Genomic DNA, 16159 nt, shown 5'->3' on the forward strand with positions numbered 1-16159 from the left:
AGACCTGTGAGCCAATTAAACTTATGTTCTTTATGAATTACCCAGTTTCAGGTGTTTCTTTATAGCAATGTGAGAAGAGACTAATACAAGCACCATCCAGGATCAATAATTTAAGAACCTTTAAAAAATTAACCTCTAAAACTCTATGACTTACTGTAATGGCACAAATTCGTAAGAATGATCAGTCTGTGGTTTGTTTTGGAGTAATCACTTATGTTTGTTTCACAGAAGAGAATAATGCTGTGACTTTGACTTCTTACGATCATAAAAACTTGAAAAGACTACAAAGTGATACAGGTACGAAAGTTTTAAGAGTAAACGTTTCCTTCTCTCTAATCCTAATTATCAGAGGTGATCACCCTTATAGGTGGGTGTTGTCCTAGCTTGGGTTCCCCAAAAAGTAGAGCCTGAGACAGGGACTTGAGGACTTAGGTGCAGTTAGACCATGTGAAAGTCACAGGGAGCAAGAGAGAGAGGGAGAGAAGCAGGAGGCGGCAACATAGGGGCATATCATCAAAATTCTGAGGTTCAATTCCACCAGGACTTGTGAAAGTTAAACTTACTAAAAAAATAAAATAACATAGGGCTGGGCGCGGTGGCTCATACCCGTAATCCCAGCACTTTGAGAGGCAGAGGCAGATGGATCACGAGGTCAGGAGATCGAGACCATCCTGGCTAATGTGGGGAAACCCTGTCTCTACTAAAAAATAAAAAAAACTAGCCGGGCATGGTGGCAGGCGCCTGTAGACCCAGCTACTCAGGAGGCTGAGGCAGGAGAATGGTGTGAACCCGGAAGGCGGAGCTTGCAGTGAGCCGAGATCCGGCCACTGCACTCCAGCCTGGGCGACAGAGCGAGACTCTGTCTCAAAAAATAATAATAATAATAAATAAAATAAAATAAAATAAAATAGTTTTTCCATGGAGCATGTTAAAAACAAGCAAACACAATAAACTTAGAATTAGCATATGACCCAGCATTTTCACTCCACAGTATATACCCCAAAGAATTTAAAGTTGGGACTCAGATACTTGTACGCCATGTTCATAGCAGCGTTATTCACAATATTCAAAATGTGGAAAAGCCAAATGCCCCCTCAGCAGATGAATGTATGAACAAAAGTTGATATATACATACAATGGAATATTATTCAGCCTTTGAAAGTAATAGCTGGGTGTGGTGGCTCATGCCTGTAATCCCAGCACTTTGGGAGGTTTAGGTGGGCAGATCCTGAGGTCAGGAGATCAAGACCATCCTGGCCAACATCGTGAAACTCCATCACTACTAAAAATACAAAAATTAGCCGGGCATGGCAGCACGTGCCTACAGTCCCAGCTACTGGGGAGGCTAAGGCAGGAGAATTGCTTGAACCTGGGAGGTGGAGGCTGCAGTGAGCCGAGATGGCACCATGGCACTCCAACCTAGGTGACAGAGGGAGACTCTGTCTAAAAAAAAAAAAAAAAGATTACAATGGTAAATTTATGTTGTGTATATTTTACTGCAATTTTAAAAAGTATACAGGATGACTCCCAGACTTGTCCACTTGAAGGCTGTGGTGGGGCTGGGGAATTTATACATTAGCTCTCATTCTACATTGGTTGAGTGTTGCTCACTCACTTTTCCTAGGTGGCTCTTGTTTGCAAGGCTAAGTGGGCTTCCTTGAGGAGCCCCCAAGGCAGAGTATGAAAAGACCACTGGCATGCTCTTTCAGTGGGACATCACCACTACAGTCAGAGCATGTGTGGAACCACCTACGCAGCTATGGCTGAAATCAAGAGATGGACTGAGGGTATGCAATCTGGGGCCTCAGAAGGCCTCTGGTACAAATATGTGTCCTTTTAGACAATTCTCTCATGCATTTACAAATATACAAATAAGGCTCCATCTATATCTACATATATTTTTATACACTGATAATTTTACTTTTGCAAATCATGCTATTCATGTTGTTTGGCAAACTTGCTTTCCTCATAGATATATTTCTAGCTTTGCACTTATAGATGCACCTCAATCTGTTTAGCCACTGCAGAGTAATCCATTGTATATGGAGGTGCCCTAATTTTTTTTTAACCCACTGCAATTGTACCTTTGCGTTCATCAATAACAAATGCTTCTTGCTAAGGTCACCAGTGATTTTCATATCTTTAAACCCAATCAGTCATTTTTTAGGGACTTCTATGGCCTTCACTTGCTTTCATCTTTTTCGATGTGTTTTCTTTGACATTTGCATCATGATGGTATATTCTTTGCTTCAAGTCACACATTTTCAGATGTAATTTTAAAAGAATTAGTAAATATGGTGACAGATTCAAAGTCAAATCATCATGTAAGATAGAACAGGGATTGTTTTCCTTGTCTTTTTATAAAAAACATTTTTCCAAGCTGTTTGCTCCTGAATTTTCTGTAAGCAAGAAAAAACTCTCAAAAATGTTTGACTTGATGTTTGAAGAAAATATCTGCTAATTATAGTTTTCAGGCATGTGCAACAAAATAACATGCATGTGGATTACAGCATTCTATATTCTTTGCTGACACTGAGTGAAATAGGCTATTATTAGTTGAGAATTATGTGGGCAGGATATAGATGGGGTGATTTTAACAATTAAGTGAAAAGACACATTTTTTTTCTTTCAATGTCAGTACATTTTAATGTCTCTCAAAAGCCAGTCTTATTTAATTGAAATCATTTCAGGAGATTTAGGAGTATTTATGTTGAGCTTCTATTAACCTTTCAGATTTAGGGTTGACACTTGGGACTTAGATTACAAAGTATAACATTTGTATTAGTTGGCATGCAAAAAACACGGAGGTAAAAAACACAAGTGCGTCCATCCCGGGTGCCTCAGTCTGTTTAGGCTGCCATAACAAAATACCACAGACTGGGTGGCTTAACAACAGACATGTATTTCTCACAGTTCTAGAGGCTGATTATGATCAAGGTGCCAGGCCGGGCACGGTGGCTCACGCCTGTAATCCCAGCACTTTGGGAGGCCAAGGTGGGCGGATCACGAGGTCAAGAGATCAAGACCGTCTTGGCCAACATGGTGAAACCCTGTCCATACTAAAAATACAAAAATCAGCTGGGCGTGGTGGCACATGTCTGTAGTCCCAGCTACTTGGGAGGCTGAACCCGGAAGGTGGAGGGAGGTGGAGGTTGCAGTGAGGTTGCACTGCACTCTAGCCTGGCTACAGAGTGAAACTCCATCTCAAAATAAATAAATAAAAAAAAATAAAAATAAATAAATAAATAAAAATCAAGGTGCCAGCAGATTCAGCATCTGGTGAGGACCCTGTCCCTGTTTGTTAACAGCTGCCTTCTCATTACATATTCACATGGCAGAGAAAGGAAGCTTTTGGGTCTCCTCCTCTTCTTCTTTTACTTTCTTTTTCTTTTCTTTTTTTTTTTCCTACACAAAGAACTTTATTAAGCCTTGTTTCAAACTTTATTCCCAGGTTTCTTTGGTTTAATTAGCTGCAAAGAATGAACTGTGTATAAGCAAAAACTGAAAAGAGCTGCAGTGTCCAAGGGGCTTGGGCTTAAAGATATTAGAGATCTAGATTTTATCAGGTCCATAAACAAACATTTCTTATAAAATAGCAGCTCCCAGTAACTTCTTCAAGTTTTATCTTAAGAAGTTGACTCAATTCAGTTTGCCTCATTCCTGGAAGCCTCATCCAAATTGTCCACAAGCTCTGGAACTTCATCATCATCATCCTCTCCAGTAGCAAGTGGTGCTTTTCCACCTGCAGATTGTTTGGGCAGAACTTCGGCCAGTCTCCTTAAACCAGTCGGACTGTCTGCACCAAGCTGGTTTAAGACGCTGGATAGCGTTTCTGTCAGCTGCTTTGTCTCAGCATGGCCTATAATGGCGAAACTGTTGGCTGCCAGAGATATCTGAACCTTAGGGTGGTTAAAGTGGATCCCTGTTCCTTGGTTTGTAAACATATTCACCTCTTCAATGCCAGAGATATTGTTTACCCCTCACTTCTTTAAGGAGAACTGAAGTTTTTGATCATCTGCTGTGGCTGCTCTATGAACCACCTTCTTTCTGTGAGCAGTTCCTTTCCCACCAATGCGCATTGGTGCCTGCAGTTTGGGGAGTTTTTCCTGGTTCATGATCATTTCTTTCATCATGTTGGAACGGATAAGGGGCCGAGCGGGAGACTAGCATTGGTCCTCAGGGGGTCTCGGCTGGACCAGCTGAGATTAAGCGCACACATGCTGGAACGCAAGATGGCAGGTCTTCCTATTCTTAAAAAGGCATTAATCCCATCATGGGGGCTCTACATCTGTCACCTCATCTAAATAGAATGACCTCCCAAAGGCTCACTTTCTAATACCATCACACTATGGGTTTAGGGCTTCAACATATGAGTGAGGGGGAGCACATGAGCATTCAGTCCATAAGACAGGGATATGTGTTTTGCCACTTATTATGTGTGTGATCATGGTCATGTCACTTAACCTTAGTTTTCTCACCTACAAAATGAGTCATATTTTATAATCTCATACAGCTCATGTGAAGATGAAATGGGATAACTTTTTTTTTTTTGAGATGGAGTTTCGCTCTTGTCGCCCAGGCTGGAGTGCGGTGGCATGATCTCTGCTCACTGCAACCTCCACCTCTGAGGTTCAAGCAGTTGTCCTCCTCAGCCTCCAAAGTAGCTGGGATTACAGGGGCGTGCCACCACGCCTAGCTAATTTTTGTATTGCTTTAGTAGAGATGGAGTTTCACCATGTCGGCCAGGCTCGTCTCCAATTCCTGACCTCAAGTGATCCGCCCTCCTCGGCCTCGAAAAGTGTTGGGATTACAGGGGTGAGCCACCACACCCAGCCGAAATGGGTAACATTTCTAAAGTGTTTGATGATGCCTTTTGTGTAGACAGCTATTATTAGGATACTTCTCTGAGTACAAAGTGTTAGTCACTCTTTACGGTTCTTCAGTATCATGGTGGTCAGATGGGTTGGAAGAGCATGCTGTCAGTAGGACTCAATGGAACATGAAACTATTAATTGTGTCCACAAGGCACCCTACTTGGAAAGGTGATTTGTCAGCACTGAATCCATCTACACTTGCTAGATTCTGATGAGGATTAGGGATGTAGTCAGGGATTCACACAATGCTAACTGACCAGCAGGTAGGTCAAAGTCGTGGACTTTGTTTCATTTTTATCACATTCTTACCTCCCAAGGATACTAGAGTCCAGAGACCTGATGCAAGAGCTTTAATTCTAGGGTCCTTCTGCTTCCAAGATAGGGAGTAGTGAATGGGCTTCCGATGTACTCTTGCAAATGAACTTTTCCTGTAGAGAAGCTTAGAGTGTCCTCAGAGTCTCAAAGGGGGTCTGTGACCCAGCAGACATTACAAGCCTCTAACCATAAAGAAATGTCTAGTATTTTCCATAGCATCCTCCTCATCTAAATTTCTTTTGACCTGTGCTTTTTAATTAAAATTTTTATTTCTCTTCCCTAGGAAAAGATTAAACTTTTTGGGATACTCACAATCTAAAATTGAACAAATGAATATATGTACTTTTTTTTTGGAGGAGTTGTTAATTAAGAAACAGAGAAGAGCTATCTGTAAGTTAGAAAATAATGAAAGAAAGAGAAGTTGCAGTCATTTTCCACAATTTTAATATTGCAATGTAACCTGAACATCCTTGGCCTTCACAGCCAGTGGGTGTAAACAAGGTCACAGGAACATTAGTAAGACCTGAATTGAGCATCCTCATTATCCCTTCCTGACATATGTAGGACCCCAGCTCATCTCTAATTTCATGAATGTTTCACTTGTGCTCAGGAACAAGTCCATACATGTTCTAATTTTGTATCGCTACTGAAGTTCATTACTAGGAACCATTGTATTGTGGTTCTTCGACATAGCCACTGTGGCCAGGATCTCCAGTGGGAACGCTACTTCCTGGCACTTCTGCTCCACTGCTGTGCTGAGATTCCTGCCAGATGCCATCCTGTGCTGTGCAGAGACTGGGGACATGCTTGTCTCTTCTCTAAGCGGCAATTTGGCACCTAAGCTCCATAGTGCTATTGTGTACGCAGTTTGTCTTTTTTTTTTTTTTTTTTTTTTTTTTTGAGACGGAGTCTTGCTCTGTCGCCCTGGCTGGAGTGCAGTGGCCGGATCTCAGCTCACTGCAAGCTCCGCCTCCCGGGTTCACGCCATTCTCCTGCCTCAGCCTCCCGAGTAGCAGGGACTACAGGTGCCCGCCACCTTGCCCGGCTAGTTTTTTGTATTTTTTAGTAGAGACGGGGTTTCACCATGTTAGTCAGGATGGTCTAGATCTCCTGACCTCGTGATCCGCCCGTCTCGGCCTCCCAAAGTGCTGGGATTACAGGTTTGAGCCACCGCGCCCAGCCAGTTTGTCTTTATTTATTTATTTATTTTTGAGACAAAATCTCGTTCTGTCACCCAGGCTGAAATGCAATGGTGCAATCTCGGCTCACTGCAACCTCCATCTCACAGGTTTAAGTGATTCTCCTGCCTCAGCCTCCTGAGTAGCTGGGATTACAGGCACCCACCACCATGCCTGGTTAATTTTTTTTTTTTTTTTTTTTTTTGGAGATGGAGTGTCACCCTGTTGCCCAGGCTGGCGTGCAGTGGCTCGATCTCGGCTCACTGCAACCTCCATCTCCTGGGTTCAAGCGATTCTCCTGCCTCAGCCTCCTGATTAGCTGGGATTACAGGCACATGTCACCACTCCTGGCTAATTTTTGTATTTTTAGTAGAGATGGGTTTTCACCATGTTGGTCAGGCTGGTCTGAAACTCCCGACCTCAGGTGATCCGCCCGCCTCGGCCTCTCAAAGTGCTGGGATTACAGGCGTGAACCACCGTGCCTGGCCTATGCAGTTTGTCTTGTAAGCCTCTTGTCATAATGCTTTTGGTTTCATTTATTAACCCCTGCTTCTCTACAGGGTGTCCCTGAGGGTTGGATAATGGACACTTTTCTATCCTTCTTTTCCACATCTTTCTTTTCTCTGGTTCAGATTACTATGCAAAACCACCTTGCCTTCCTTTTTTTTTTGAGACGAAGTCTCGCTCTGTCGCCCAGGCTGGAGTGCAGTGGCGTGATCTCCGCTCACTGCAAGCTCCGCCCCCTGGGTTCATGCCATTCTCCTGCCTCAGCCTCCTGAGTAGCTGGGACTACAGGCGCCCGCCACCGCGCCCGGCTCATTTTTTGTATTTTTAGTAGAGATGAGGTTTCACTGTGGTCTCGATCTCCTGACCTTGTGATCCGCCTGCCTCGGCCTCCCAAAGTGCTGGGATTACAGGCGTGAGCCACCGCGCCCGGCCTTTTTTTTTTTTTTTTTTTTGAGACAGAGTCTCGCTCTGTCGCCCAGGCTGGAGTGCTGTGGCGCGATCTCTGCTCACTGCAAGCTCCGCCCCCCGGGTTCAAGCCATTCTCCTGCCTCAGCCTCCCGAGTAGCTGGGACTACAGGTGCCCGCCACCACGCCCAGCTAATTTTTTTGTATTTTTAGTAGAGATGGTGTTTCACCGTGTTTGCCAGGATGGTCTCGATCTCCTGACCTTGGGATCTGCCTGCCTTGGCCTCCCAAAGTGCTGGGATTACAGGCATGAGGCACCGTGCCTGGTGTTTTTTTGTTTGTTTGTTTTGTTTGTTTTGTTTTTTTGGTTTTTTGTTTTTTTTTTTTTTTTGAGACTAAGTCTTGTTTTCTCACCCAGGTTGGAGTGCAGTGGCACGATCTCGGCTCACTGCAACCTCCACCTCCGGGGTTCAAGCTATTCTCCTGCCTCAGCCTCCCCAGTAGCTGGGACTACAGTCACCTGCAACTATACCCGGTTAATTTGTGTACTTTTAGTAGAGATGGGATGTCACCGTGTTAGCCAGGATGGTCTCGATCTCCTGACCTTAGGTGATCCGCCCACCTCGGCCTCCCAAAGTGCTGGGAGTATAGGCTTGAGCCACTGTCCCCGGCCACCATGCCTTCTTTTTTGCAGGGATGGGGTAGGTAAATTCTGCATGTAGAGTAATGAATGCAAATAAATCTGCAAGGCTGGAAATCTGTGGAAGTTACCAAAAGGTTAATGAAGTGCCTAAGCTAAGCATAGGCACTTCATTAAACTTTTAATAATAGTAATAATAAATGTTTTATGTCCATTGGAATTCTTTGGGCTGAAAGTAATAAAATATTTAATTTATAATGTCTTAAGCAATAATGGCATTAATGTCCCTTCTGCTCCAAAATATTAGGGCTCTGGATAAATGTCCAATGTAAGACTTCGTCTGTTTTATTTATTAATGTATTCCCCAAAGTCTAGAAGACCTGGCCATAGTAAATACCTGCTGAATGGACAAATGAATGTCTTTTCCACTCTCCTAACTTTTCACTCACAAGCATGACATGACTGCAGCTGCTCTATTGTGTTATCATAAGGCAATGACCAGAGCAAGAACAAAGGGTGCTCAAGATAAAGTACTCTATCCACACGTATCTTTGTTAGCAGGGAGAAAAATCTTTCTGAGAAGACATCAGCAGACTTCTCCTTTTCATTGCCCAGAAATGGAACGTCAGCTCACCCTGAGACCACTCAACATATGAAGAATATGAGATTGTCATAATTGACTTCAGTCAGTCTTGATTCATTTGAGGTGACTGGGTACTACTCTGCAGCCCAAACCAAATCAGGGCCCTGCTAGCAAGAAAGAAGAGAATAGTGGGGACCAACAGGTGCCTGCTACATCCTTTCCAACATTCCCAGCTCCAGTTTTCATGTTTGTTGCATTTCCTCCCTTGCAGCACACTTTGGTCATTGGAACAAAATAATTGGCCATGTCCTCATTTTTTACCTCATTTTTTAAGAGTCTTTCATAGAAAAGTTAGCAGAATATCTGGCCTGCATATTAGTTAAATGAAGGGAAAGCTTAGCAGTTTAGAACATCATCATCTCTGAAACTAAAGTATAGTTAGGCTGGGCGTGGTAGATCACGCCTGTAATCCCAACACTTTGGGAGGCTGAGGCAGGCGGATCACCTGAGGTCAGGAGTTCGAGACCAGCCTGGCCAACATGGGGAAACCCTGTGTCTACTAAAATTACAAAAATTAGCTGGCATGGTGGCGAGCTCCAGTACTTCCAGCTACTCGGGAGACTGAGGCATGAGAATCTCTTGAACCCCGGAGGCAGGAGGTTGCAGTGAGTGGAGATTGTGCCACTGCACTCCAGCCTGGGGGATGGTGCCAGATCCTATCTCTAAATAAAGAAATAGATAAGTAAATAAATAAAGTATATTGAAAGATTCCAAGTTGCCAGTGTTCTTTCTTGAGCATTACACTACAATTCAAATTTTTCGTTAATTCTGGCTGACCTCCCTCATACCTAGGCCACGTTTTTAAGACATATGGATTGAGTAGTCTGTATTCAAAAGTTCTTCCCCCCGCCCCCTGTGGGATGCTTGAGTAGATACCATTGAATTGACATTGTATTAATACTCTAGTAAAGGGCCAGCTCATTCCCTCTTTAATCCAAGTTCATAAAGCAACCTGTGTACCTAGAAAAGAAATCCTTACATGATTAAATTAAAATTAATTAGACTTTTAGACACAGTGGGTGGTTTTAGCTGCGTCATGCAACGTTTTGAAGAAGGAGCTTCTGTAGACATAGACAGAGAGACATCAAGGAGGCATTAAAAAAATGCAGGTGCAAAATGAAGAAATAAACTGTACCCTAAGAGCTCTTGTCCATCTAGAACATGCAGCTTTACATTCTAGGGACACAAGGTACTCTTTCTCAACCTAAGGAATAGTCATGTATAATTTCCCCCAGACAGCATGAACATCCAGATGTCTAGTCCTCTTAGGGGTTCAGAATGAAAAATCACTGGTATTAATAAAAGGCCTCCTGTCAGTAAAAGGTTATTAGAGAGTAACTAGGGAGCACTTTCCTCTGGAAGAGTGAATTCAGAGCCATTAGAATCCCCAGAACTAGTTAACTGAGGGCATTTTAACTGTCATTGAAAAGACAAAATGGCAGTCATGCTGGGCTCCAATCACTGTTGGCCACCATGGAAACCATCTCTAAGAACTGGCTTCCAGCTGCTTACATTTCACATCCTGGTGACCTCAGGACAAACACAGGAGCATTTTTATGTTATTTCAAATCTTCAAATGCAGGCAGCTTCAGATAGAGTCTCAAGATTAATTGGAAATATTTGGACAGTCAGGAAGTGGTAAAGTTGTAGAAATTAGTAGGATCTTGAATTCAGAGGTATATCCTTTTACATCTTAGCTCTCAGTCATCTTGGATAAATTATTATTATTATTAATTATTATTTGAGGCAGAGTTTCACTGTTGTTGCCCAGGTTGGAGTGCAATGGCGTGATCTTGCCTCACCATAACTTCCGCCTACCGAGTTCAAGCAATTCTCCTGTCTCAGCCTCCTGAGTAGCTGGGATTAGAGGCATGCGCCACCATGCCTGGCTAATTTTGTATTTTTAGTAGAGACGGGATTTCTCCATGTTGGTCAGGCTGGTCTTGAACTCCCGACCTCAGGTGATCTGCCCTCCTCGGCCTCCCAAGTGCTGGGATTACAGGTGTGAGCCATCGCGCCTAGCCTTGGATAAATTATTTAACAATTCATTGAATCACTGTTTCCTCCCCCATGAAATGTGGATGAGAATGCTTATGTGGTTATTTTCTAGGGATTAAATGCAGTAACAAGAAGGAGCCAAAACATGGTAGGTACTCAGTAATTATTCTTTATCTCCTACCCTTTCCTTTCCTCCAGCATCTTCTCCACTCATTCCCTCTTCCTTGCATTCCCGCAACTCCTTCTTTCTCAGAAAGCTAACATACTTAGGCCAATTAGCTTTCTTTCTCAGAGAGCTAGCATATGTAGGCCAATAAACCTACTATATGTAGGCCCAATTCATTGATCAATTTTTGGGTACCTACTAAGCACCAGGTACTCTGCTAAATATGTGAGCTATACAGTGAAAAAGGTAAGGTCTTGGCAGGGAGGCTTTTGTGTAAACAAATGTAGCATAATGATTTATTGATATTCTAGTGCTGTGCTATAACTTAACAGGCAAATTTAAATCGTGAAATGTTTTTGTCACAAAATGCTCAAAAAGTCAGACCTGAGCTTACAGGGCTAAACTTGCCCTTCCCTCTTAAGAGGACTTTGTTGGCCGGGCGCGGTGGCTCAAGCCTGTAATCCCAGCACTTTGGGAGGCCGAGACGGGCGGATCACGAGGTCAGGAGATCGAGACCATCCTGGATAACACGGTGAAACCCCGTCTCTACTAAGAAATACAAAAAACTAGCCGGGCGAGGTGGCGGGCGCCTGTAGTCCCAGCTACTCGGGAGGCTGAGGCCGGAGAATGGCGTGAACCCGGGAGGCGGAGCTTGCAGTGAGCTGAGATCCGGCCACTGCACTCCAGCCTGGGCTACAGAGCGAGACTCCGTCTCAAAAAAAAAAGAGGACTTTGCTTTCAAAATCCAGGCTTAGTGGTACAAAAACCTATATTGTCTGGGACAGGAAGTGCTCCAAAGTTTGAAGAAGAGGGCAGCAGGCCAACTCAGAAGAACTGGACTCCCCAACACTACGAGGAGAGAGGGTGGTGGTTCCACCAGAGGTGAGGACCTGCTTTCTGCTCTCATACACCACCCCAAAGAGGGATGCCTAGAGAATCCATACTGAGTACCACCGCCCTGTCCCAGGGGCTTAATGGGACAGAGAGAGAGTGTGTGCCTTGTACAGAGGCAAGTTTATTTTCGATGGACTTGGGGTATCACAGGAACTACCACTATGGCCTTAACCCACCCTGTGGATTGAGTAAGTAGGAGTTTGTGTATGATCTACAGGGAGGAGCAGGGGAGAAAGGCCCTGAAAATTAAGTGGCATTTTATGTCCTCCCAGTGCTGGTTGGGGCAGGCTGTGGAAAAACCAAGCCATAATTAATTGGATTAAAAAAATTAAGAAGTCTGTCTTGTGCACTCAAGGGTTATGGAACAGCTCAAGCCATTCTCAAAAAACCACTGTCCAGTGTTGCTTGACCCAGTTAAAACCACCCACTGTGTCTAACAGTTTCTGACTAGTTTCAATCCAATGATGCAAGGATTTCTTTTCTGAGGTGCACAGGTTACATTATGAACCTGGACTGAAAGGGAATGAGTTGAGCCACTCTAGAGTATTAACAGAATGTTAATGCAGTGGCACTTACTCAGGCACCCTCCTAAAAAAAAGAACTTTTTGAATATAGACTTGTCAATCCACATGTCTTAAAAACATGGGCTAGGTATGAAGGAGATCAGCTAAAATTAAGAAAAAATCTGAATTGTACTGTAATGGACAAGAAAGAATACTTGTTATTTAAAATATGCATCAAAGAAACACAATTCATTTGGTCTAAAGTATTTCCAAGTCAAGATTTATCTAAGTCTGCTTTAATTTGTGGAAACTATGCCTTATTGGTTGTTAAGATCCCTAATTTATACTTAAAAAAAAAACCCACAAAAATTTAAAATAAAGACAATTATCCTAAGTAAATTGATCCTAAGTAAACTGCTGATCTTGAGTATTAATTTAACAAAATCAGAAACTTATACAAATGTAAATCAAAATTCAACAAGGTTGAGCTGCTGAAAAATCGGGGTGGGGGAATGCAAATGACCTTCCACAGATAACAGCAATAGCTACTATTTTCATATGCCGAGGTTTTACCTACAACATAATGGTAAGAGACAGTAACTATTAGGCCAAGCTCGGTGGCTCATGCCTGTAATCCCCAGCACTTTGGGAGGCCGAGGCAGGCAGGTCACAAGGTCAGGAAATCAAGACCATCCTGGCTAACACAGTGAAACCCTGTCTCTACTAAAAATACAAAAAATTATCCGGGCATCGTGGCACGTGCCTGTAGTCCCAGCTACTTGGGAGGCTTAGGCAGGAGAATTGCTTGAACCTGGGAGGCAGAGGTTGCGGTGAACCGAGATTGCACCACTGCACTCCAGCCTGGGTGACAGAGTGAGACTACGTCTCAAAAAAAAAAAAAAAAAAAGAAAAAAGAAAAAACACAATAACGTTTACCCTAACTTTTCAGTTAAGTAACAGAGTTTGCAGAGGTGAAGCAACTAGCCCCAAGCCACATAGCTAGTTAGTAACAGAACCGAGGGTCAAGCTGAGATTGGCTTGGTTGTAGAAACTTGGCTCCTCATTCCCAGTTTATACTGCTTTCATTTTAGTGCTTAGAGGGATTTTAGAATTGACCTAGTCCAGTGTTTCTCAGACTCAAGCCCTTTTAAGAAAAACAATCCATGTGGATTCTCAGTGTTGACATAAATTGTTTTTATTATAAGAGGCTTAAAGATTTACAAAATATGGGCTGGGCGTGGTGGCTTATGCCTGTAATCCCAGCACTTCGGGAAGCTGAGGTGAGCTGATCACCTGAGGTCGGGAGTTTGAGACCAGCCTGATCAACATGGAGAAACCCGTCTCTACTAAAAATACAAAAAATTAGCTGGGTATGGTGGTGGGCGCCTGTAATCACAGCTGCTGGGGAGGCTGAGGCAGGAGAATCACTTGAACCTGGGAGGCAGAGGTTGCAGTGAGCTGAGATTGTGCCATTGCACTCCAGCCTTGACAACGAGAATGAAACTCCGTCTCGAAAAAAAAAAAAATTTACAAAATATGTTCCTTATTTTATTCTGTGTTTCCCATATAAGGATCAAGTCAAAGTAAATTACAAGTAAATTACGAAGCACCTTACAATGCCTACTGACCACATGCCACATGGCTAAATGACTCTACCTCTATGAAGGTTCCCCAGCCTTTTTTTTCTTTTCTTTTCTTTTCCTTTTTTTTTTTTTTTTTGAGATGGAGTCTTGCTCTGTCACCCACTGGAAGGCAGTGGCAAGATCTTGGCTCACTGCAACCTCTGCCTCCCGAGTTCAAGCAATTCTCCTGCCTCAGCCTCCCGAGTAGCTGCACTATAGACGTGCACCACTACGCCCGGTTAATTTTTGTATTTTTAGTAGAGATGGGGTTTCACTACATTGGTTGGCCAGGATGATCTTGATCTCTTGACCTTATGATCCAACCGCTTGGCCTCCCAAAGTGCTGGGATTACAGGCGTGAGCCACGGCACCCGGCCTCCCCAGCTTTTCTATCCTCAGTGATCTCTGATTTTTCAGAACCCTTATCTTATATAGAACTAAAAATATATTCACATCATTATTTATTTTATGAGTATATGACTTGTTTAATTAAACGGATTCTTATCCAGAGTCTGTAGGAATTTTTCACTTCACAAAGAAATAAAGAAAATAAAGACAGAATATTAAGGTTTTAAAAAAGGTTTAATTAATTCAACCTTTGATTTTTTTTCCTGAGTGTATGTCTTTTCCATTTTTTAATGTTAAAATGACCTTTATAAAATGATAATTTGAGAAATGCAGAACAATCTCTCTCTCCCCATCTCCCAATGAAGAGACTGAATTCAGAGAGGTGAAGTAACGTTGCCAAGGGTAAGTTCAAACTCAAGTGCATCAGTCAGCCTTATGCAATAGGGTGGCTTTGATTTCAAGGTGGTAGTCATGGTTCTAGACATCACAAGGAGACATGCCAGTGTTTGACAACATGAGAAGTGATGACCTCTTTCTGTGTTCAGCTTTTGTAAAAGGGAGGAAATCTTTCCCAGAGGACATCCAGTGGACTTCTCCCTCATCTCACTGGTTAAAATGTGTCACATGTTGAGAACCAGGCCAATCACTGAGGCAAAATGAGTGGGGCGTCCGCCTCACCAGTTGGCTAGGAGGTACCACTGAGTCGGGTTGAGAGTTACTTTCTTTGAGGGATAATGGAACAAAAGCAGGTTCTGCAAGCACAAAAGAATGGAGGAAATGGTTTTCAATAAACAGTCACTGAGGTCAGCTACTCCGGGATAATTCTACGGGTCTTTGTACTGCACAAAACATTGGTTTAATGAATAAATAAAAGTAAAAAAATATATATAGGAGAAAGATATTAAGAATGTAAATTCAGGCCGGGCGCGGTGGCTCAAGCCTGTAATCCCAGCACTTTGGGAGGCCGAGGCGGGCGGATCACAAGGTCAGGAGGATCGAGACCATCCTTGCTAACACGGTGAAACACCGCCTCTACTAAAAATACAAAAAATTACCCGGGCGTCATGTTGGGCGCCTGTGGTCCCAGCTACTGGGGAGGCTGAGGCAGGAGAATGGCGTGAACCCGGGAGGTGGAGCTTGCAGTGAGCCGAGATCGCGCCACTGCACTCCAGCCTAGGTGACAGAGCGAGACTCCATCTTAATAAAAAAAAAAAAAAGAGAGAGAGAATGTAAATTCAGGCATTCAAAGAAATAAAATTAATTCCTTATTTCTTTCTTTAGAACCACTAAATACCTGGATAATTTATGATAATGTGTGGCCGGGCGCGGTGGCTCAAGCCTGTAATCCCAGCACTTTGGGAGGCCGAGACGGGCGGATCACGAGGTCAGGAGATCGAGACCATCCTGGATAACACGGTGAAACCCCGTCTCTACTAAAAAATACAAAAAACTAGCCGGGCGAGGTGGCTGGCACCTGTAGTCCCAGCTACTCGGGAGGCTGAGGCAGGAGAATGGCGTGAACCTGGGAGGCGGAGCTTGCATTGAGCTGAGATCCGGCCACTGCACTCCAGCCTGGGCGACAGAGCGAGACTCCGTCTCAAAAAAAAAAAAAAAAAAGAAAAAAAAAAAAAAATTTATGATAATGTCCACTCGAATGTACTGTATAAAAATTTCTTCCTCGTTCGTCCTTATAGTGCTATAAAGGCAAGTGAACTCTGTCAACTAACACTATAAATATATTTTTATCACGATATTGATTATTTCAACTCTCTAAAGAGCTGTGGAAATGTAATAGAAAAGAAAAAGCGCTAGGAGACGCATAGAAAAGCTAAACAATTGCGCAGATTTTTAACCAGCATTTTTCCCCAAAATATGTCAGAGCAGTATAAATATATGAAAAAAAGTTCCGTTTCATCAGTAATCACAGAAATGCAAATTACCCTGAGAAACATTTTCATCCATCAAACTGGCAATTTTTTTTCTTAAGCTTAGTGTTGAAGTTGATGAGCATGTAAAGAAATAGGCAGTCTCATATACTGATGGTGAGAATGCACTTCCTGTAGTCT

At 43.1% G+C, this 16159-nt stretch overlaps 1 pseudogene; it reads right to left on the reverse strand.

The window, feature by feature from the left end:
• Positions 1 to 3644: 3644 nt before the first annotated feature.
• On the reverse strand, positions 3645 to 4130 carry LOC126937472 (transcription factor BTF3-like; annotated as a pseudogene).
• Positions 4131 to 16159: the final 12029 nt, after the last annotated feature.

Source organism: Macaca thibetana, chromosome 15, assembly GCF_024542745.1.
Source record: "Macaca thibetana thibetana isolate TM-01 chromosome 15, ASM2454274v1, whole genome shotgun sequence".
Lineage (NCBI taxonomy): Eukaryota > Metazoa > Chordata > Mammalia > Primates > Cercopithecidae > Macaca > Macaca thibetana.